Below are 24867 nucleotides of genomic sequence, written 5' to 3'. Positions count from 1 at the left end.
CCTGGATAAAAGCTATTTATGTGTACAGGCAGCAGGTCCTGCTTTCACTGTATTGAATTCAAGCCAGCAAGAAGGGTCCTGTACCTTAATATTGTTGGGCACTTGTAAGTTTGCGTGTCTTCATTTTAGAGGCGCCTTTAAGGGCTTTTTAAAAACTGTAATTTTCAGAAAAGTGCCTGGCAATTATTCCCTGCAAGGAAGGTTCTTGTGACTCAGTATGTGGACTGTTAAATTCGGGGCTCTTTTCCCTCCTGTCTGATCTTCCAAATTTTGCAGGATCTTTTTCAATCCACAGTCATACTTTTCTGCTACCCTGTGCTCTTCCCTTCTCTAAAGGTCAAGAAAGTTATCTGGCTTGGTCATTGCCAAAGCATGGCCCCAAAACACCAGAGCATTTGTCTTGCAAACCCATCTTCCCTTTTTCTTCAGGGGAAGAGAAAAGAAAGAACATAATGACATGTTGATACAAGTCAAATCTGGGCAGCTTTCATCACTGCTTTTACAGGGACATAGTATTGCTCCTCAGAAAAAGAGGTATGGTTCAGAACTGTCATCCTCCATTTGCAGCATCCAACATTAGATGAGATTTAGGAAGTGTCTGCTCTTCTGACTGAGCAGCTAATATATCTCCCATGCACTACGTTGAAGTCTTGAGAGCTATGGCGCCTGCTTAGGCCTCAAGCACTTGCACAAAATGTGAAATTTGCCATCACCAGTAATATTATTGGCATGGTAAATAAGTAAAATTCTTTAGTGATGCACAAAAAATGCCAGAATGGTCCACCTACTGATCTATTTTATTTTATTCTTTTTTAAGGTGGAATGGAGGCCACAGCCTTTTTCACAGAAGGAGAAGCTACTGGAAGAAAGGAATTGTGGAAAGAAGGAGTAAAGATGAAAACAGAACAGTTGAGAAAGAGGAGAAACATAGCAGAATGAGTATTTGCATAATGAATATAACAGATATAACAGTGAGGTATGGAACAAGAAAACCTCTTATACATGAATATAGTACCTTCAACTTTTCTGAAAACTGACCAACATATCAACACATAAATAGGATCAATAATGTGTACATAAACTCATATGTAGTGTAATTTAAAATATCAAGCGTTGATATCACTGGAATGAATCTGAAATATGCTGAGGACAGACATAATTATGTATGGGTATAATGCAGAGATTGTAAGAGTCTGTTCAGCCTCCACACACATACTCTCAGTATACAAAAAGACAAGATGATTTTCACTGTACTCTACTTCTCTAAATTCTTGAAGCACTTTGCTAATAAGATTCAGCTCCTACATCTCTCACTGAAAACAACTCTATAAAGCTCACAAGTAGGCTTCTGGGCTAGAACACAGACAGGAATATCCTTCATAGAAGGCACACTGGATTAACATATATAACTTAAAAATTAAAGTCCTTGGTGACCTTAGCAGTATCTAGAAAGATCTGTGCACGGATAGACTACCCCATAGCAATGCATTTTTTTCCACATGAAGACAGTTCACTAACTTGAACAGTCTCAACTTAGTGCCAGGAAGAAGCAGTTAAAGCCAACAACCTTGGTCTTATGCCTTAACATTAGCACACTACATACAACAGTCAGTGCAAAACAAAACTAAGGAGACCAAGCACTTCCAGACACTGTCAGGAACATAGATCTTTTTATTCAATTTTTACCTACTGCTGAAAGGTCAGACATCTGATCCTTCCATAACTAATGCCAAAAAAGGCTGTAAAAACAACTTTGTTGGTGGTGCTACTGCCTCTTGCTATTTGGAATAAGAGCTGAGACAAAGAATCAAATCAGAAAGGGATGAATAGAAGGGGATTTGTGTTTTGGTTTGTTTTTGGTTTTTTTTTGAAAACTGTATAGGGTCTTCAGTAACTTCTGCCAAGTCACCAATCACTGTTATTCCAACTCCCCCCAGCTGCTGCCAACCTGCCAACTTACCGAATCTGATATAAAGCAACAGATTGGTTTAATAGTTACTGATGAATAGCAGAAAAACCTCCTTAGGTAAGCAGAACAGGTATGTCCTGATGGACTAAAGTCTTCTATTCATGAACCTGAACTAAAGTCCTAGACCCAGACAGTCTCAAAATCAGATCCTGCCGCAGCCCCAGCTTTGGAGAATAGACAGTGTGATACCATTTTGATACCCATAATTACATACCACCATGACTGGACCGATCTGCCTCTCTGGACCCTGGAGATGCAGAGAAGCACTGGAGGGAGCAGACAGTACTGCCGCCTGTTCCCACCAGCACACCAAGCCTAAACATGCCTGTGCAAAAAAATGTTCTACAACACCCTAAACCCTGCTTTCAGGTGTTTGGAGACTTCACAGTGCATTTTCAGTGGAAGAAGCAAGCGTAATGACTCCTCAGCTTTTTCTGAGGACACAGAACAGCCACTGAACCTGCAGGCCAGGCTGGGACATCAGCCCCTGGGTAGGGGTCAAGATGCTTCCTGATTCTTGTCCTGGAAGAGGCGATAAGCAGTCATTCCCTACCAGAACTATCCACCGTCCTTGTAACCAGACCAAATTTTCAAAAAATTTATTACTTTCAAGTATGAAACTGATAGGACGCAGGGATGGAGGAGGAGAAAAGAAAGGAGAATAATCATAGATTTCTTAGGCTCAAAACACATCAACAAGTAACAACTATTTCACTAATAATACAAAACTCAGTACAATGCTCTTAATTACAGAGTTTTCCCTACTTGATCGGTCACATAGGCATGTAAATTTCTGTATGAAATAAGTGAAAAGATGGGTACCCCTTTTCAATTATAGCGACGGTAAGGTAAAAATGGATGGTATTTATCATTTTGAGCAACTCTAGCTCTGTTTCAAGAACCCTGCTCACAATCTTGCAGAAATGGCTCTGCTTGCAATTTTTCTTTAATGAGATGAATGGTACTAACCTGTAACAAGACCTGTGGGTCTGCAGTCTCACCTACAGAATATGATCTTGCTGTCATAATGATAATGCCACACATCTTTCTCTGACTCTTTGCAGAAAATTAACACCTGATTTCTAAACCTGCTTGTTGAAAAAAACCTACTATTTAACAGTGTTTAAACTGTGGCAAGCCAGAAAGCTGTCTACTCATTATTTCTGCTTTCAGTTGCTGAGTATGCTGTGGAGAGGAGTGACTTTGAGAGCACTTATACTGTACAAGCAGGCAGCTGGATACTAATCAGGTACTAATACCTCAGAGAAAGAAGATAGGGAGAAGACAATTATTTAGAGTTTAAGCTCTTCAGGGCAGGGACCATCTGCCATGCTGCATTTGTCTAAGGAGCCTGCCTTGGTGGAGGTCTCCAGGTACCTACATTCACACTACAGTATTCAGCTCTTTAGAACAAACACACACACACACACACAAAATACTCTTCAGGAAATTATAGGTGAAAAAAGCTGAACACATCTATGGAAGCATTAAAAGCTTACAAAAATGTGGGGACAACTCACAGGCAATTTAGTTAAAAAAAAAAACAACAAAACCCAAACAAACCAAAAATACAACTAAAAAAGCTGCAAGTTTAAGTTGTAATATCTAAATGTTACAGCTATTGATAGGGTCCTAAAAAAGTTGGCTGTGTGTACACATAATGAGGAACCCTTAAACTCTGGGGAGTCAGAGCAATCTGTGAAGATTTGTCATCTTTGACAGTCACTGTTCTTCAGTTACCTCAACATGTACTGAGGAATGACCCTAGGTTCCTTTTGAATAATCGAGCCATGCTTATTAAATGTACTGTTTAAACGCAACAACTCAAACCCTTCCCAGTTTAGCAATTAATCAGGAAAAGCATCAGTAGCAATCAAGCTTCCTCCACACTTTCCAGGCAAGACTTGCCTTGTCCCTGGCTCCCCAGATGCTACATCAATCCACCTATTACACAAAAGCAATCATTTAGAATGGCAATTAATGATGATTGCGGTACTAAGTTTTTTCCGGTATTGATATTTGATCAGAAATTGGAGAAAACACTCAGAGCAAGGTATTTAGACAATCCATCAGCCTTTTGGCTGTGCTCATCTGGACTAAATTTGCAATGGTGAGCACAAAATACTTCTTAGGTGGTATGTCATTTCACTTGCTATACTGCTTTTGAGCAAAGACAAAGACCAGCTTCTAACTTCGATAAAAAAAACCTAGAATATTTGTGAAAACAATATTTACAATGTGGATTTTTTTAAAGAAGCATAAAATCAAAACTCAGAAACAGATGTGATAATTTTATCAAAATAAATGCCTTTATTTTGGTTTCTAGGATACTTTCATAGCCTTATTTTCTCAAATTTCCTCTTTAATTCAGGCACATTCTAAATTGTATTTTCTTTGGCAAAGGCTGGCTTGCTGGGTACCAAATGAGTTTAAGGACTTCATGCTTTCTGATTAATCTTTCAAATACCTATCATTGATTATGTGTTTTTTCTTCCTTATGGTTTGGCCAAAGCTTCTGGCATTTAGAAGCTTTAACACTTGATTAGCTGAAATAACACATTTCCACTTCCATTTCGCATTCATGACTTAATGACAAAGAAGCACATTTAGCATACCTGTTGGACTACTAAAAGCACAGGTCTGATATGTACAGCATCTCATTTAAAATACGATTTATTAACAGTGAGAGCAAGATCTCCTTTATGGTGGGTCAGCATCACCTTGCCGGGAGACACACTCAGCATAACAAGTAGCTCTATGAGCATCAGTTTGTAAACACAAAATCTGCAGGAACTCAATTATTTTTGAGATCACCATTCCTTTGACAAATGTGGCTGGAGTCAGTCCGCTGATTCACAAGCTGATTGTGGAAAAGGGAGAGGAGAAAAGTGGGTATGTGAAAGCCTCCAAGCGCAGACTCTTATCTCAAAGGCTTCATTTCATACTGAGACTAAACTAACTCAGCTGCCTAGTTTCCATATCAAGGTGTGCTAAGGATCACTTCAGAAACTTACGTGTTAATATTTTGATCAGTTGCAAATTTTTTATTTATCTTGTCTGTGGTTTGTTTACTCAGCTTGAAAATGAAGCTAGACATGGAGGTTTATAATCAGCATTTACCGACTGACTTTTTTTGGTTCCCATGTTGAGCTTCAAGATCACCTTGTCAATAGAAATAGCCATCTACATTCCTAATATACATTCCAATGCATTTAGAGGACCAGATAAAGTCCATTCTAGCATGCTTGTCAAGCCCTCCTCAATCAGCATTATTTGATAAAATATTTTACTCCATTTAATATTTCTCAGCAATATGTACTTTGCTTATTATCAATTACCAGGTGTGTCCCTCAGCTTTGACACCGTCAGTCTGAGTTGTTACCCATGTTCACTAGCAACTGTGACCGTTAAGCATGAGGAGGCAGTTTGTCTTCTCGAAGATCCTAGGACACTTGTCACTGCTCATCCTCACATCTCCCTTAGGTGCTGGTGTATCAGTGACCAGCGAACAAAGTTAGTGATTCACATCCCGAGAGCACCATTACTCTGGAATAGCAATTAACAGAAAGTTCCCACCAAAAAGCATCAGCTACTTAAAGACTGTAAGTAGATAGACTTCATCCTGAATTTTCCTTCTTACATTTTAAAACTTGGTTTCACAATGCTTTTTCATAATTAGCGGAGAAACAGTCATCCAGCCTCCATTTCTAATTAATCCTTTCTTCCTTACTGTGACCTAAATTTGTTTCTTCCCTTTCAGCAATGAAAATGAATCACTCATTCTCACTTCTCTTTGTAAGAAAGAGAAAGAAAGAAATCAAAGCCAGTTTCACATTGGCTGGATCTGGACATAAAGCAGCAATAGAGAAAATTCAGTGACATTATAAAAAGAGTTGGAGCCAGTGAGTTCTGGACAGAGACAAACCTCCTGTCTCTGGTTTCCAGCCACTGCTCTTAGGGGACAAGAGGTGTGATTGCGAATGGCACAAGAATGCAGATGTGTGGGCTGCATAATGTCCACATTCAACCCCCGCCCCTGGCCCCATGTCAACAGGAGGGAACAGAAAGAGAGAAAAAAAACCAGACATCTTCACAGAATCTAATTGGTGCCAAAATTGGTGCTTCTGCTGTTCTCCAGCAAGTAACTTATTTTGGTATTCAATTTTTACTCCTAAGAAAAATGGCTCTAAAGTAAAAGCAATTCTGCTGTAAAGTGATGTAAGTTAGGAAGAACTCGGACATCAGCTATGTGTAAGAACCTTTTCCCAATATGTAACTGTGATCCTGTGAACTCCTGAGAGTTGTGAGAGGTGTAAGTCCCATATGGTATCACTGTCAGGATAGAACAGAGTTGTGTTGCGCTGTCTTGTACCTAGGTAAAAATCCTGATCGACATCATTACATTCCAGGCCAGAAATGGGACCCAAAGCTCTGCAGGCATTCACTCTCCTATTTAATTGAGCAAATAAACACTATTTGAGAAGTTTCCTGTCTTCATTCAAATAGCAAAGATATAAAACACAGCTGTGTCCAAGAATGCATGATTGCAGCTGTTAAAGCCAAATCTGGAGAGTGAATATTATAATTTTTCACATTCCTATTAAGTTTCTGCTGGTAAATGATGTCTTCATATAAACCCATTTGCCCTCTTCCCCTTTTATTGTTGCACATATACTATATCTGGATCAATATCTGGCAGGTCTTTCTTCACACAGCTGTTGAGATAAATATGAAATTAATCAGGGCTTTGTTTTTGTGGGAGCAGGGCTACATTTAAAGATTTGTTACTACAACAAAGAAACATTTGAACAGTAAGTACCATTCAACTCTCTCTTGAGCATTTAAAGTCTTCTATTTGAGATGATTTAGCAAAAACAAAACCAAAAAAGCTTTACTAAATGAAAATTATATGTTATTGACATTTGTTGGAAAAAATAAATATTAGAGTTGTGCTGAAATATAAACACACCATTCTAGAAAAAAAGTTGGGATGAGCAGAGGTTATTGAGCATTTCTTCGGAAATTCAAATCCATTGGATTCCAGGTGAGAAATAAACATATACTGTTGTGCTTAGCACAGTCAAACTAGTAGGATTTAAAAAAATAAATGTATCTTTTTGCCTGCACGTTAAGCATTTTTTGGTAGTTCAAGCAGGGAGACCATGAAGTCCATTTCACATTCAGTCACTACAAAGTTTAGTCTACAGTCAACACTGACAGATTTTCACATAAGGAAAAGAATACTTCATCTGGGCAATGACTGCCTGGGGCTCTTAGACCGGGAATCCTGATTTATCAGTTCAAGGCATCAGTGACTTAACAAGTGAGAGACTGGAGCAGAGTGAACAGCTCCTGGAATTCCAGTCATCACAGTAAAACAGTGCCACCCCAGAACGGAAAGTTTCCAGATTGCAAACACATACATTTCATTGAAATGCGTTGTGAGAGGCAGAGTTACCCGTAGTGAAAAGACATTTTATAGCATAAATAAACCTGCAAACATGTTCAGCTCATGCAAAGAATGATTAAGATAAGTTTAGACAGTAGACAGCAGCACCTGGTGAAATTCAATATATGTCCAGAGGCAGACACCATGCCAAATCCAATCCTGCAAGCAGGCCTAAGCACTCTGGGACTAGCACATCTGATGCAGGGCGGTTTGGCTCAGAGATGAGCATAGGAAAAAACACTCTCCAAAGATGCTAAAATCACTTTTTCAAAGTAGTACTGACATTGCTTGCAGTAAGCACTGGCAGCAGGGGAGAGCAAGGTACATACATTTACAGAGAAGCTGTAATTAAAACAAGGAACTAAGGAGAGAAGATGAGAAATTACGTATTAATTCAAACTAAGATGTTTCATAATAAGTGCAGGTTCTCATGAGAGTGTGTACTGAATTAAAAACTAAAAAAAGGCTTTTATAGCAGCAAAATATTCTGTTTAAGCCTTTTCAGAGGAAATGTCTTTTTTAATTTCTTGGGGTTTTTTTGTTTTTGTTTTGGGGTGTTTTGTTTGTATGTTTGTTTTTGTTGGTTTGTTTGTTTGTTTCTTAGGTTTTTTGTTCTTTTCTTTTTTTTTTTAACCAGGCAACATTAAAAAACCCAAAACTTTGAATTTCATCAAAACAAAATCTATTGATTGACCTAATATTTTAGAGGTATTTTTTGTGAGAAATTCCTAATGCTTTTGGATTTTTTTCTCGTTTAAAAATCTGCACTTCAAAATAGCAGATTCTTCCACAAATAAGTAACTTAGCTTCTGCCCAACTGCAGTGCAGAGCTCAACATCAGATTTGCTTTGCACTTTTTATCTCCTAAGCAGAAGTGACATAACCACTCTTTGAGGCTTACAAGGTTTTGGACAGAGTCCACACACGGTTTAGTGTGAGGTGTCCCTGCCCATGGCAGGGGGGTTGGAACTAGGTGATCTTAAGGTCCTTCCAACCCTAACTATTCTGTGATTCTATGATTCTATGTAAGGGCACACATTGGGTTTACGTGCATCTGTTTAGGAGGAGAGGCTGAGTGCTACATCCCAGAAACACTCTGTGGTCCCTTCAATGAGTCTGTTTTGCTAAGAAGGAGACTTTATTGAGAATTTGAGCTCTCTTTAGGAGTATACAATTTAAAAGCTGACACCTTAGTATTCCCCAGGTTGGACAATGAGGGCTGACCATGACTAATAAATCACTGGCACTTGGTTTTTTTTGAGCTCCACCCATATATAAACAAAGTGGGGTTTTCGGGCACAGTGATCTACCCAAAATAGTTCACTTATCAGATAGATACTTATGCCAGGATGGGTGAAGACTGCTTATGGCACTACATCCAGAAGGGATTGCTCTGAAGCTACAGAATCAACCTATGTTGTAAGATACAATCTTAAAATCAATTTTCTCTATTCCTTTATGCAGCAGACTTTACTAATTCTTTCAAATAACTACCCTGATGCCACTGAGGGGAGAAAAAGTCCTTTTTACTGAGTCCTCAAGAAACAGTGGATACTGATGTGCTATTCAAAATCCATATTCAAAACACCTAGATCATGTGCGATTTTCTTTCAGTCTGTCTCCTGTGTACAGATTCTATCACTCTCTCTAGCAAGAGGGACTTAGCCTTGTCAATGAAGCTGCTGCATGCAAGGTATCCCTTTTATCTGTATGGAGACATAAAGCTGTATAGATCAAAATCACTGATGCTGACAGAGCACAAACAAGACAATAACTTGGTATTTCAAATGGAATAGAAGACCCAAAAGACACTGTTGATGCCCAGAGTGAGAAAGCTGGATCCAAAAAAGCTTCTGGAAAACAAAGATGAATACAACAGTCAAATAATGCAACCAAAACCTGGCAATAACCATCCAGACCTTGACTGAGTCTCTTGAGCTAACAAGCTGTCTGTCTTCCTGAAAGCACTTGAGGTACTTCTCCAGCCTCAGATGCTTTCACCTTTGTAGGAGTCAGAATGTTACATGCCCATGTGCCATCCCCTCAGTTTTAAAGTCCATCATACCAAGGCACTTTGCCATACTGATAGGAACTCATATATTGCTGTCATGCCAACACAGTTTTAAGGTTTCTTATGACCCTGAATTTTCATCACAGTTCATTCACCACCAGTAATTTTAGCTCTCCATCAGTACCTCTTCCCATCAGTCACCACTAATAGGAAAAACCCAGAGCAATTGTTTCATCAACTAAAGCAGGTTCAGATAAATGCTCTGAAAAATAATTTCCTCATTTCAATATCTTTCCCCTATTAGCTATATTGCTTGTCTATCAAAAGCACAGTAAGACTTCACTGGCAAGTTCATCTACAAGTGGACATCTGAACATGCATCATGCTATTCATCTCAGGGACCGCATACCCCAGGCGGTGCTTTTCCTGCTGCTAAGCCTGAAAATTATATTGATAAATTAACATATGACAGGAGTGACAGGAATCTGCTAGTCAGAAAACTCTTAAAATTTATTGTAGATATCAACCAGCCCATGGTAATAAAAATCACAGAGCAGATTCATGGAGTGAGTTAAACTAATGTAGTATCACATCCTGTGTAGAAATGGGCCTAAAGCAGTGGGCTTCTGTCAGGAGTTGAACCACCACAGTCAACCCCCCCAAGACAACGACTGGTGAGAAACAGAAAGCATTTCACAGCCGCTCTGTAAACTTCTAGCCTCACACAAGACACATCACCCAGTATAAGAAAAGCCTACTAAGTATATCTCCCTGACACTGAGATAACACAAATAAATTTGTCTTCCTTTCAATTATAGTTCCATAATTTATTCCTTTTGTACACCTGACTGGAGCACTGCAGTCCAGGGGATGAGACTGAAAGTCAGGTGAACCTAGTTGGGTCACATGTTTTATTCTTGTGTTTCTGTGTTACAGTTCAACTCCAGCTCCATTTTCTAACATGTTTAAAATGAGTGTTACTGTACTTTTCCTATTGAGGCTAATGTATTCCTCCAATAAATATATTTACCTTATTTTCAGACACAGGTAGGATACATAGTTGTGGGAAAACTACAAACTGCAAATTGTCACAGCTGCTTCATGGCTAATTCACAAAAGTTTAAGAGAGAACACTTAACAATCTAAGCATGTGCTTATTTACCAATGCTAGGCTATATTCTCTGTTACACGTGTGCTGATTTTATATAGGGAGCATTTATAGCTCTATACATATGCTTATCTAATTGTACTGAAGACACATGCTTTATTAAACTCATAAATGAGCACATTTATGGGTCTATGTGAATGTAGAGCCCTTCATATTTTATTTATAAAGTGGAACAATAGAACCACATTGACATAGAACATCCACTTCATTCAGAGGATTTAGGGTTGTCCCACAGATTTTACTATTTTTTCCCAGAATCAAAGCTTTTGGTTTTTTTAATTAGATTTCCAGCCCATCTGCTTGCAAAGATAGCCTTGACAATATAAACTAATGCACATTTGTCTTGCTGGGTCTGCAGCCAGTGGAAGGAAACAATGAGAGTAGTAGAATGGTGAACTTGCACCCTTCATCTTATGGGGGTGTTAACTAAAAAGCCAATTCTGACTGCTTAAAGACCATGATTCTTAACTGTTTCATTGCTGTTAATTTTGCCAACAAACCTGCAGATAAGATGGTTGTCAATGCCCTGAATTATTCACATAAGCTCTTCCCATTTTGGTGATCATGCTGTACAATTCAGGCAGTCGGGACCAGGCAAGTACCAGGCCAAATACATAAGCCTTTGATTATAAGCATGGCTTTTGCTCCTTTTTTTTGATGTGTGGAGTAAAAGCATTGATAAAAGTATAATCAGACAACTAGTACTAGAAACTTATAGTGGAATAGATTGTAAAACCACAATCATTTCGGATTAGATGTAGAACCCACAGGAGCACTAGCCTAATCCATAATTTTATGTGCTTTATAATATAAAACTAAGGAAAATAGATTAAAAACTCTGTTGCTATGACATGCTTCATAAACAGCACAGAAAACATAGCTTAAATAAGTCTTTGACTGTTTCCTACTGCTTGAAAATAATAAAAGTACTACACTGGTCTCTTAAAAGAGTGATGCTGTACCTATCAATCCATAGTACTTCAATGCTAAAATCACCCACAAAACTAGTGGCTAAAAAGAACTGACTATTCCTGCATTTTTTGTGATTACTGATTCCAAACATGAAAAACTGTTTCAACCCTCTTGGATATAAGTTCTCCTAAAATCATTAACAATATCACAGGTTATTGATATCTGAAAATAGAGGTAAGACTGAGTCCGAGTTTATGACACCAGTTGCTGCCCAAATTATCACACTGTGGGGATGCTTCACAGACGCGGTCATATCCTGATGGGTTTTTAAAGAACAGTGATGTTCAGTGACTATGCTTCTTTAATTCTAGTGTCTGTCTGCTAAAAATATCTTCCATTTGTGCCTCACAAAATAGGGAACTTGATTAAGCAATTATGATGGCGCGTGTTTACACTTGCTGGACATAGATGAACTTATGTATGCACTTGACTGCTTTACTGGAGGAGAATAACGGTACTTAAACAAGAATTAAGAAAAGGACACGGGAAGTAGAAGCCTGCAGGCCAGGCAGGCCTTTTACTACTTCAGTTGCCTTCTTACATGAATTTCCATGTTTATTTTAGCAAATTAATGTGTTAGCCTAAAAAAGTATTGATATCCTCCTTTGATTTATGAATAAGAGCAGATAATTAGTGAATGCATGTTTCAACCTTCATGATTTCCTCATTACGTCCCTGCCAATTCACACAATGAAATATCTTCGGTGTGCCTTAAGATGTAAGAGAGCTGTGGAAAAGTCCTAGGCTTGGTGAACGGCTGCCGAGACAGATCCTCTGTAGCCTGTTAATTTGAGATACATTTCTTGCTTGATTCTGTTTGCAGAGCAGGTATGTATTTCCAGTATGTTCAGACTCTGTTGAAGCCAGCTGTAGCCTGGAAGAACCAACAGATGAATCCTGTGATTTTCACAGGAGGTGCCTATCAAAGGTAGGAAGAATCAATGGTTTGATAAATTGATCCAGACCCACTCATAAAATTACCAGATATACTCATTTGTTTACAACTACTTTACAATCCAACAAACAGATTTCTGTTACATTATCTGGAGATAATGACTTCTTTGCTTTTCTCTCTGCCCATGTAACTAAAATAGCTTATCATCAGCTTTATTAGAATTTGACCAATATTTGAACCTATATGCTGCAAAACATAAAGAGTGTCTTACATTAATTTTAGCATTGGAAGAACAAACCTACATCGTAAGAATGCTGTCATAACGTGTTGTATCATCTTTCATCCTGAAGGATCTTAAAGAGCATTGCCATGAATAACCAGGTGTTATATAAAACAAGGTTTAATATTATGCTTTAGAGAATTTCACTCAACAACAAAAGCAGAGGGATCTGCCTTTTTGTATAGGACTTAGACAAAGAACAAAATACACCCCAGAAGATCTCTGACAATTTCCTTTGAAAAGGAACTTAATTCTTGGCCAAGAAAATGAGAAATATGAGAAGAAAAGCAAGGACTTAAAAAGCTGCATGCCAAAAAATGTTCACAGGTGCAGGAATTAAACTTTTAACAGAATCCCTAATTACACATCTAATTTTTGGCATCTTTTCAAGGCAGCATGAACACAGTTAAAGTTCTATGCATTTGGGTCCTCCCACAAAAAAAAGGCAAAAATGTGTTTTCATTTGTAAAAACAATTATAAGTCAATTACTTCTAAGGGGGTAAAGTGGGCACAATATTGGCAAGATGGACTTCAGCTTCTGGAAATACTGACTTTTCACCAATTCTGAAAGCTCAGAAGTGGAGATCAAAATATCTTTGCACTAGTACTGTATCTGATACATTTATTTGATTTGTACTGCTCCACTTTCTGTGCTTTATTCGAACATGTCTACTTCAGTTTCCCAAGTGCCACTGGGAATGTATGAAATATGTATTTTAACATGAGGACGATTAGCATCTTATCCACTAAGGCAAAAAATTGTAAACCTAGTGTCAAAGTTAGAGCAGGCAGACCCTCAAGTGGCTTCTTTCTCAAAGGCACTGAACTGATTTTACCTAACAAAATTGTATGCCTTTTTCATAGAATTAATAATAGTGCCCCACAAGTCACCAGGAAAATGCTGCCGATGCTAATATACCACAGATGTGATTTAACAGTCCGTAAAACTACAGAGATGAAGTGTCCTACAGAATTCATTCCTAAATGAAAATCCCAGGAAACCTAGAAAGGTTTAGGCTTTTAAGTTGACCCTATTTTCCTGTCACCTACCATATACCATCTGACACCGCAAAATTACTGGGGTGGCTGTTCTGGAAATTAAGGAGAAATGGAGATTTCCAGTAAGTCTGGTAAGTGTGGAATGATATAATAGTTGAGCTCTGCTTTGTTAATGGAGAAGAAAGAAACCTTAAAAATCCCACACATATTGCTTGCATATTTGATTCCTAGTCTAACAGTTCATTAACGAAGCAGAGCTTCCAGACATTCTTCCTATGGGTAAGATTGTCCGCTACTTTGCTATGTACCTGCTTTTTAATTAGATCTTGGAATGGAATCACAGCTCCTACCCACAAATCTCCAGTGGGAGGCAAAATCTAAATTAATCTCATGATCCCAGAGATGTTTGCTTCTGCAGATGCAGCTTCTGAACTAAATTACAAATGTTGTAGGAACAGAAGAATGGAGAAATAAGGGGACATAATCACAAGACTGGATGTGATTAATCAGTATTGTAAGAGTTTAGTTCTGTCCAGAGAATGGAGGAAAAAGAGGTCTAAGGGAAAACAAACATATCGTCTATCTGATTCTTAGATTAAGTTTAGTAACAAGGCAGCATTTTCAATCATTCTTCCTATGCGTAAGATCACCCACTATTTTAACAGGTACCAGCTTTTTATTTAGATTGTGTTTTGGAATTACGATTCTATAAATTCTTCTAATTCCTAGATTTACTGCATTGCAAAATGGTGAGATACTTTTGTAAAGTGCATTTTCTAAAGAGGTGACAGAAGGTGTCATGGTGGCACATGGCCAATTTCTTACCCAGTGCTCCCAATTCAGTATTGGGAAATGCAACTTTAAGGACCTTGTTTCCCTGAAATAAGAGGTCTAATCTAATCTAATCCCTAAGTAAAGGAGCCTGTATTTCAGCTTCACGCAGCATAACTATACTAAAACCAGTTAGGGTATTCTATCTTCAAAATGAAAAAGATCAGCTAATTTGGTTTCTCAAAACTTTGTGAGGTGTCTTCTGTATGGACTGGCAAATTCAGGTTATACAGTTAAACCAAGAGAGAAGAGAACTCAGTGTTGTGTCTAGAACTAAAATTCAGGAATCTCTGACTGTGTGTCTTCCCTGATGTTCCAGAATGGCACCTACCTTAATGCAAATGTGACCTAAATTAAACTTTAGGTTCCATCTACAAAGATCAGAAAAGACACAAAGAGAGCTGCTAATAAACGTAGTCCTTATTTGGTGGTCTAAGCCGAGCTGCTGAGGGTGGTCAACTGCTGAGTCCCAGAAGATACATTTAATAATTGCTTGGATGCTGGTTTAGGACTGAGGGAGGAAGAAGTGTTGAATTTTACCAACCAAAATTTTTTAATGAATAATTCTTTCAAACTAAATTTCAAAAAGTGATATTTATTGGATCCTCAATGACAACATCAATAGCAGAAGCACCTGGCTTTCCAGATACTCAAATAAAGAAGCAACCAAACTTAACTCATACTTCCAGTGAAAGACTAAGTGCTAATATCACTGCATAGATATTAGAGATTGTCATTTCTTCTTGTTTTTCCATGGGAAACAGGGTGATAGAGGAGAGCTACATCGTATGAACATTACATACCCACTGAGTAGTGCACAGAAAAGGCATATGAAACCAGTCTGAATTTGACTGAACTGCTGCTGCTGGTACAGTTTTTAGAGAGAGGGGCAATTAGTTTACAAAGCCAATGCTTTACTACAATTTCTATTCAATGACTTTAACAAAAAGGACCATTCGGCAAAGATGTCCATTGTAAATACTGCACTGAGCCTGCAGCAAGTTCCTACTTTCTCTTGTTTGCACTGTGGCAGGGCTATGTGGAAGAGGTGCAGGATATTTCTCTGAATGCAGTTACAAGGCGAGGGAAAGCTTTTCAGGCTTTGGCTTTTTTTGGTGAAGTACCACAAAGGAATTTTCTCAAATATTACATCACTGGAAAGTTCTTCAGAGACAAAGGTTTCTCTTCAAACTTAAAGTCCTGTGTACACAGGCATGGAAATAAATGCTCTCTTGTTAATAGTAGAAAAGTATACTGTGGCACACGTTGCAGACCAGACAGTATCTGCTGAGCCAAAACCATACTTGAGTTACACTCTTCTGCCTTTTCTTGGGGATGGGGCGGGGGGGGGGATAAGGAGAGATTCGAGAAATATTTTTCTTATTTATGATTTTATTTTGTGTTAAGGTATCTCTCTCTCTCTTTCTCTCCCGTACTCTAAGTAGCCCAACAGCCTCATAGTTAAAATTATATTTTGCTGCACAGTGTTACAGGATCCACAGGGAGCTCTGCAGCAGTGCCAGGATCCACAAGGAAAACATAAAATACCACAGACTGACTTGGTTAGGATCACCTTGTGGAAAATGAGGAGAAACCATTGATGAGATTTACAACTGCTTACCAAACTTGGATACCAATTCCCTTTCGCAAACAGCAGGGAATTGAGCATCCCGACCTCTAAGACAAATCTTGCCAGTCTCAACCCATACTTTCCATACTATGAGAGCATCAGCTTGCTCAATACCATATGTTACCATGAATTGGTCATTGTTCTATTTTAGTATGATCCAATTCCCTAATACCATAAACTATCATGCATTTTTATGAGCATGGGAACTGCCGAACCCTTGGTAGTGGTTTGCACATTGATTCTCTAATAAAGAAATTGCCTCTTATATGCTCTGGAGATACCACCTCTACCTCCAGTCTCTAAGAGGGGATGAGTTCAGACCACCTTTCCCTCTCTGCGGACACACCTTGACACAGCTGTCTATTCTCATTAAATTTGTAGAAATTTAATATTCTTGAGAGTCTTCTCTGACAGATTTGGTTTAAACAGTGACTGACAGAACAAGTTATTATTTGGAGACAAGGCTAGAGCTATATTCCTGAAAACACATCTTCAGTCTTACCAAGCTGTGCATTGACAAATCCAGACTTTGAAGCAACATCTACAGCACCTGCATCCATCTAGTGAGGATAGGAACCAAGCAGTCTAGACTGAGATGACTCCACTTCTGTGTCTCCCATTATTTGCTCTATACTGGCACACAGTAAAAGTCTCATCCATTCTCCACGGGAGCTTAAAATAGCTTTCCACTGCCATTAAGATACCTTTGACAATATTCCCATTACAAAGCAGACTGCAAAGCACAGCAGTTGTTTTCCTGCTTCTAATGACATCCATGAAGAGGGTGGCATAATTCGTTTCCAAATTATAATATCTAAGAGTGAAAAGGATGTAGCATGTACTGGAGTTACTGATGAGGAACACAAGCATCCTTGCTGGAATGAGACAAAAAACATTTTACAGCCTCTGCAAAAACTGTAGGAAAGAGAGCACCAAAAATAAAAGTTAGGATTGGCTGAACCACTGCATATTCTGCTGACAGCTGCTGACAGCTTCAGGAGGGAACCGCACGTGGCTGGTGCCAGCTCTACTGCCAGTGTGCTGCTCCCACAAAAGGTCTCTGTTTGCTAATTTTAGCTCTTCTGAATTACCACTGACATTAGTGCAAACCTGCCTTCTCCATAGAAGTCTCCAGTCACTGCTGAACCTCTTGGAGTACTGTGGAGCGGCAGATCTGATGGTTAAAAAGCCCATGAGGAGCATGCAGCAGCTTGAATCAGCACAAGCATAGAAAAGGCCTGAGAGAGAAGAACAGCAAAGTGTGCTGCAGAGACTCACAAACCACTTGTCAGAGAGCCACTGAGGAAGAGGATGGAGAAAATGATGCTCTGCATAAAATTTACATCAGACTGTGGTGCCTGCTAGCTCCCTCAGCACTGAACGGGTACAGAATATAGTTTACAAGTTTTTGCCTTTTCTCCATCACCTCACCTCCTTCTCCCAGGCAGCAGATGCTGGTACAATCAACATGCAAAAGCTATTTAGCAAGGAGGAACAATGCTGATCTAATCCCCAGACTGAGGGTTTGGACAGAGCTCAAAAAGCAGAACGCAGCAGTGCAGCTCTACGTGAGACAGGTCAGGGGATGGGATCAGGCTCCAGACCCTGCTGGCGCCATAGGGTGTCACTTGGTCCCGGTGACTCCTGCATTCTCACAGTGGTGATGTGCATGGGGAAGGGGCATGTTTTGCTGTTTGCTCCAGATTTGGAGAAATCTGAGCAGAATCTCTCCAAGCCCGAGCTCTCTGTTGGAAATGCAGACAGACACTACCCACAACATTGCCAACAGAAATACAATGACACAGGGAGCACTCATCCTATGTGGGAAAGCCAGAGATCAGCATCACCTAACTTTCCCAGGGAGCCGAGCAGCAGTGGAGGTTCCCCCATGAAGACAGCTGGGGTTTTTTCAGTGACTCAGCAAAGCTCAGACCCCTGCGCCACCAACACCACAGGACACTTTGAGGAGGCTCAGGTGATGCTGCTGCATGGGGTCACCATACCTAAAGGAGGTTGCTGATTCCAGGTCAGCCCCCTTGACCATGCCTTTGCTGGGAAGCACTGACACAGGCATCTCTACCTCTGCTCAGAGGGTTTTAGGAGCCCTCCAGTCCCTCCTGTCTTACTGAGAAAGAGAGAAGTCAAGTGCAGTGATGCTGTGAAACTATGGCCCAACAGCAGTAGCCTGTTGTCTATTTTCTGTGTAGTGTACCTGAGAAAATAGGGGCTGTGGAGAGAGACTCCACTTGCTGCTGTCCTTGCAGCCTGACTGCACTCCCTGTGATGAGGAAGAACAGCCTGCAGCTGGTAGGGTAGGGCAGGGCTGGAGCAAGAAAGGCCAAACCAATAGAACAGGAAAGCACTGGACATGAACTGGGTACAGACACTTGATTTGCTGGCTGGGAAGAACACAAAATAAAACAGTGACCTTTTATTTCACAGCATCTGTCCTCCCTGTTGAGCCCTTTCCGCTGACTCCACCGAAGAAGGCATGACTGAGCTCTCACTGGGCTGGAAAAGCAGCACGGTACTGGAAAAAGGAGCTTCTCTTCCAGACCTGTGCATTTTCTTTGTGCATAAAACTTGGCCTGTAGGGCTACCTCTGCAATCCTAAATCTTGAAATGAGTAACCCACTTTAGAATCTTTATATTAGTCATGTTAGATGAACCAGAAAGAGCCCAATATGACTCTGAAATCTCAGCATGAGTCTGCATGGTTGGCAATAAGAGAAAACTGGACTGCCTCCTCTTCCCTGTAGAAAAGTACAATTGCCTTGGAAACGATTCAGACACAATAAATGAGGGATTCCTTCATATTAACCATTTTCAACTGCAGAGTTATATTCTAAAATTAAGCAGATATTGAGTGTTGAATAGAATGCTTAAAAACACAATGGCAAGTTGAAATCAGTTTCTCTGCATGAGGCAATCAGTAATTTCAATTATTTATTGCAATACAATTAATAGATAATAAAATGAAGCAAGCTGCTACTTAAGATTATAGAAATATTGAAGAAGTCAGTGTGAAAAAAAACAGTAACAGATTTTCAGGTCTTCCAAAAATGGTGCAGATATTTTTGGATACAAGACAGACAACCTACAAAGAGATTTACAAAGTATTTTATATCCTTTAAGGAATTTCTTTCAAATAAAGAATTCAGTCTTGAAATAACATCAACCTTCATTTCATCTGTTTGTTTGAGTCCCTGAACTCAGGTTCTGAAACAAGACAATCAAATATGCATAGGAGTTTGTCTCGATATTGGCATTACATTACTCTCATTTGCCTCCATTTTACAATAGAGAGATGAGAAATACTTCTGCTAGACCAAGTAAAATATACTGATGATCACTCGTAGAGTTGATGTGCAGAGCCCAGCTTACCCTGCCTTTTATTAGTCTTTAAAAGGCTACATGAGCTGTACAATTCACAGTCCGTTAACTACAAGGCTGTATCATGCTATTTGTGTTGTTCATCACAAAACCAGTCTGAAAACACTTGTACTGTTATCCAGCTGGAAGGCAGAACAGCAGCCAACTCAGCTGGAACCAGTCTGAGAGAGCTCACAACTCCTGTGGAGGGGACTAGAGGACATTTGCTTTAGGTCCAGAGCTGTGTAAGATTGGTCCATACACTATCCAGGAAAAGAGCAACAGAGAATGAAAGCAGGAAGTACTTGGGAAACTGGAAAGCCCCTATTTACCTTAGGTTTGGGCTAATTTAAAGAAAACAAAAATAAAACCCAGGAATTAAAAATAAACAAACACGAGAAATGAAAATCTTGCACCTATTGAAAAAAAGACCCAAACAAACCAAACACAGAATTATACAAAACTGTGCTGCAAGAGATGGAGACGCTTGTTTTTAGCCCTCTGATGCAAGACAAATGCGACAATACCTGACTCATTCCTGATACACCTCCTAAGAGCATCTCCAAGATGAAAATGCTACAGAAACCTGCTTCATTTTTTCACTTTATGATTTCAAGCCTTTTCTTTTTGTCCCATTTGCCATGTACACTGAGACTGAATTGCTTCCTTCAGCTCAGTCTTGCATAGTGGATTGTGATCATGTAACTTTTTCTTTTCCTATCTTAACATAAGCATCCCCAACACCATCAATCTTTGCTCATGACTCCTGCTCCCAAGGCTCTGATGGTTCTCTCTGCTCCCTCTGTACTTCTAGGAAGTCCACATTTTCTAGCAGCTTCTGGTAAATGGGAGCTTGTTGGGTTGGCAGCTGTAGACACTTCCTGCAGAATTTCAAAGTCAATTACAGCCACTGTCCACTTATCTAGGAATGAAATGTCTCAACAGATTGTTACCAGATTGTTACCACAGCTGGAGGAAAATCAGAGACCCTCTTTTGAAGAGCTGATCTCCACAAGAGGTAAACACATAACTTGGTCCTGAGGTGTTCAGTAAAGGGACACAGTAAGCATGTGATGTGGTCAGACACCTTTTTACAGGACAAGGTGAAACCACCAACTATTTCTACATAACTCCCCCAATCCTTAACAGATGTCGATAATAACATCATGTATAATAGCACGTAAAATGGTGGCTGGATCTGAACTGTCTATTGAGTGGTAAAGGGCTCTTAAATTCACTAGCATTCATGTGAGTTATATACTCCTAATGAGCTGTTTTCTCCAAAAGGCGCTTTTCATTTAAAAAAAAAAGAAATATCTGAAAAAAACCTAAATCCCCATTAGCCTCACCAGCTTCGCTTCATTTTAACTGTGGCATTTTGATACAAGTGTATGGTGGAATAATTATCTTATAGATGGCACTAGATATTTAGTTATTAAAAACAGTATGAAATCCCTGGCGTTATTTTTAAAATGCATAGTTATTTTTGTAGATCTACAATAGCCTCTGGAAAAAAAAAAAGATCCTCAAAAGTTTTTTTTTTTTTGTGCTAGGATCATGCAAGAGAAAGTGGAGCCCTAGGGTTTAATTCCTATCAATCAACAAAATGAGTTTCACACTACTCCTGTCCAGAGAAGCTAACATACACAATACCACAGGTCATCAGAGAGGAGCTTAAAATAAATCCAGGAGTGGGTGAGTATTGCTACATTTTGCCATCCCCTGTATTGTTCTTCTATTTTTATAAAGCTCCAATTACTGAAGTAATTATTAGAGACACTGGAGTTGTTTTACCAATCCTCACACCTTTCATCGAACTCAGGCAGCTCTGAATAGCTGTTCAAACAAACAGGGCTGTCCCTTGGAAACATTTTACTGCTGTTATGGGCCCTGGATGTTCCCCAGAACAGGGAATTATTTGGGCAGGTTTTTAAACAGAGGACAAATAAAAAGTAGATGTCTTTAGAAATACAGGCCTCCGAGGCATCTCAGGTTTCCCCCTCTGGAGCGAGCACAGAAGACTGCTTATCTTGGCTGCAAAACAGATGGATGTATTCGGCCGGAAGACTCACTATAGCTGACAGAGAACATTTCCTTCATTGTATTGCTTCACCATGCAAGGAGATAACTCAGGCTAATAATATTCTGTCTGCTTTTTATCCTCATATAGCCTATGCATAACTTAATTCTTAATTGCAAAGGGCTCACAGAGGAGATTGGCCTGGTGTTAGTTTCATTTACACACATATAAATCAAAACTCAAGTCTATTGGAATAGATGGTACTGCACTGGTGTTAAAAAATAACATCCTTAGTGAGGCCAGAAAATTCCCCCTCAGCTTCCCTGATGATAAACACCATGTTATCCTAGATTCAGTCACGCCCTCCAAATTTCTAAACATCACTGCCTATTTAAATTTGCATGTAAATAGGAGCTATCCTGATTTACAAGAAATACAGCTTCACCTATCCAGAAAGCATTAACGTAAACGTAAAACAAGCAGAAAATGACAAAGTGGTAGGAACCTGGCCTCTGTGGCAATTATCTTTAAATCTAATGAACAGCATCTCCATTTCTTAGTAACTAATTACAGTGGAACTGTTTGAAGAAAAGGACCTTGTGATATGCCTGGAAGAATCAGTGCACAGCACCGACCCAGGACCACATTTGTCCACGCTGTCAGACACCCACTTGCAACCTTCTCCTAGAACCCAGGACTGCAGGACTGGGCTTTTTAATCTTCCAGGAGCCTTACATCACCCCAGGTAGTATGTACTGCAAGGTTACCATTTTGGGATATGAATAAACCACATTCCTAGGTCTGATATCTTAACCACCAGGTGCGAATCCTCAGCCATATAGGAAACCCCACTGACTGCAGGCACCTGCCTGACCGTGACTCTCAGCTGCATGAAAGCACTCACTGTTCTGCTCTAACTCAAACACACATTGCTGCTTTCAGAAAACCCACATTATTATTCAAGTTTTGGAAAAGAAATTGCGGGAAGTCAGATCAGAATCTTTGAAAACTGCTAGCAAGGCCCTGGTTTCACTCACACTAATCTATCATCATATTTCATCACCAATCTCATACCTGCCCAAAGCTCCCCACCGATACACCACCTCTGCCACTTCCATTAAGATATAAAACAAGGGTTAAGTGATAGATAGTATCAGTGTGGATAGCAGTATGTCTCACTCAGGAACCACTGCACTGGGAATAAAAAGAGAATTACTATACTGGTGTCAATATGATAAATTACAGTCTCTTTTTTCCTAAGGAAGAACTTCCAGTTTTTTAACTAGCACAGAAAACTCTCCCCCTTTCAACACTCTGAACATCAGAGCAGTTTCTTCTAACATCTTATTCAGAGTCTCTGCTAATGAAACTGTTTATTTGGGTGGATGGCTGATGTAGTTACTCACTACAGCACTCATCTTGGAACAAGCATGAACAAGGAGCCAGCTGGGGAATTCAAACCTTTCCTTCCATATATTTGTTTCCAAAAAGTAAATGGGTTTGAAAGCACTGCCAGTTGCCCTTGTTGAAGCGAACAAAATGTTTAGGGAAAATGAGTTCTCAGTGTTTTCTCACACTGCACAGGTCACACAATCCCGCATGCCAAACCCACAAAGTCTGTGGTCATGCTTCCCTCCTACAGCACTGAGTTCACAGCTGTGGCACCACACAAAGCAGGACTTGGAGGAACCTAAATAAGTCACCTCGTAATTCATTATCCCCTCTCACTAATATTTATACCTGTGCCAGAGGTTTGCCTATAGAGCTATGGAGGAATTTAAGAAGAAATCGGATTACTTACTATAGGACTACTGTGAGTCCATTAGAAATATTTTCCTCATGTCCAGCCTAAGCTTCCCTTGCTTTGGTGTAACATTTTTATTTCTTGTCCCAGCTCTATGAATCTTTTTGCAGCATCACAAAATGCTTTCAAGGACCTTTGTCACTCTCTTCTCTAGGCTGAGCCACCTCTACTCTTTTAATCATTCCTTTATAGGGTGCTTTTTCTAGACTTCTGTTCACTCTTGCTGATTTCTGCTCCACACACCTCCATGTGTAGTATCCCAATCAGGAGACAGTACTCTGGTTAATGTCTCCACAGAACCAGTCTGCAAGGAGCCTTGAGAAACTGGTGGAAGTGCTTCATGAGTAGCCAGTCTCACAGTGTTTGGCATATTTTTATGATGGGAGGTTGTGCTGTAGAGGAAGGAATGTTCTCTGATATAACCAGAGATGCCCATCAAAAGCTTCAAACATCAGGACAGAACAAGGCTTTGCAGTGGGGACCAGAAGGGGGAAATTTTTTCTAGTGTTTCTAGAGAGAAAAGCAACTGGGTCTTGCATTAGCTCCTTCAGCATGCTCCTCTGTCCCCCAGCTTCTGCATCATCAAAGAAAATCATTGCTGGATTGATTCAGAGTGAGGCAACTAAAAGCAGCATCAAAGATTGAGCTAATCGATTTATTTGTGTGAAGGTGGGGAACAGAAGGGCTTTTTCTTGCAATTGCTGCCACCTCCATGAGGGAAGAAAAATTAATAGAAAAGGTTGACATGTTAGAAGGTAATTTTTGCAACTGCTTGCAACCCCAACCAATGGTATCTTTTTGTATTTGTGACCATGCAAAATAAAGATAAGATAGAAGGAAGCAGTTTCATTACTGCAGCAGCCTGATGGGGACTGTAAAGCCCTGGGACATGCACTCCCAGGGAGTGACCTACTGCTCTCTCAGCCCCACAGCACGCCTGTAGTCTCTCTCACAATATGGCTGAAAATAGAGGTGGCTAGAGGGGAAAAAAAGGGAGTGATGGGAAAACCAAACCAATACAGCTTATTAGTAAAACCTTGATGAGCAGAAGTCTAACACAGCAAAAAATGCATTGCCAGAGGACTTGTGACATACAGGAAAGAAGCACTGGCAGATCTGGCACATGCAGCTGTGTTTGCCCCTTGCTCTCATATTCCTTCCCGAGCCTTGAGAGAGCTCTGGGAAGTGCTGGAGCAGGAAGATCATCCTCTTCACATGGGGCAAGCTCTCCTTGCCAGCCACTACAGCCCCCTACCCCAGCTCTCCAGAACCTCCCACAAGGCATTAAAAGGCAACAGCACACAGCACGCTTTCTCCAGCTTAATATATAGCTTAATATTTCTCCATCTTAAATATAGCTCCAGCTATATTTAACTGCAGGCCTCTAAGCACTCTCCTCCCTTTCCACTCCTTTAGAAGAGCCACATGGGGAACGAAAGCTGCTCCTCCTTTCTGTCATGAGCCTC

At 39.9% G+C, this 24867-nt stretch overlaps 1 protein-coding gene across 13 annotated transcripts in view; it reads right to left on the bottom strand.

The window, feature by feature from the left end:
- Positions 1 to 24867, bottom strand: part of KALRN (kalirin RhoGEF kinase) — a 514059-nt gene that overhangs the window by 310620 nt on the left and 178572 nt on the right. The window lies entirely within an intron of this gene.

The sequence above is a fragment of the Pezoporus wallicus genome, unplaced genomic scaffold (assembly GCF_028554395.1).
Source record: "Pezoporus wallicus isolate ANWC-B61680 ecotype Strahan unplaced genomic scaffold, APGP_CSIRO_Pwel_v1 contig_5261, whole genome shotgun sequence".
Classification (NCBI taxonomy): domain Eukaryota; kingdom Metazoa; phylum Chordata; class Aves; order Psittaciformes; family Psittacidae; genus Pezoporus; species Pezoporus wallicus.
This window is presented reverse-complemented; position numbering and strand designations above follow the sequence as displayed.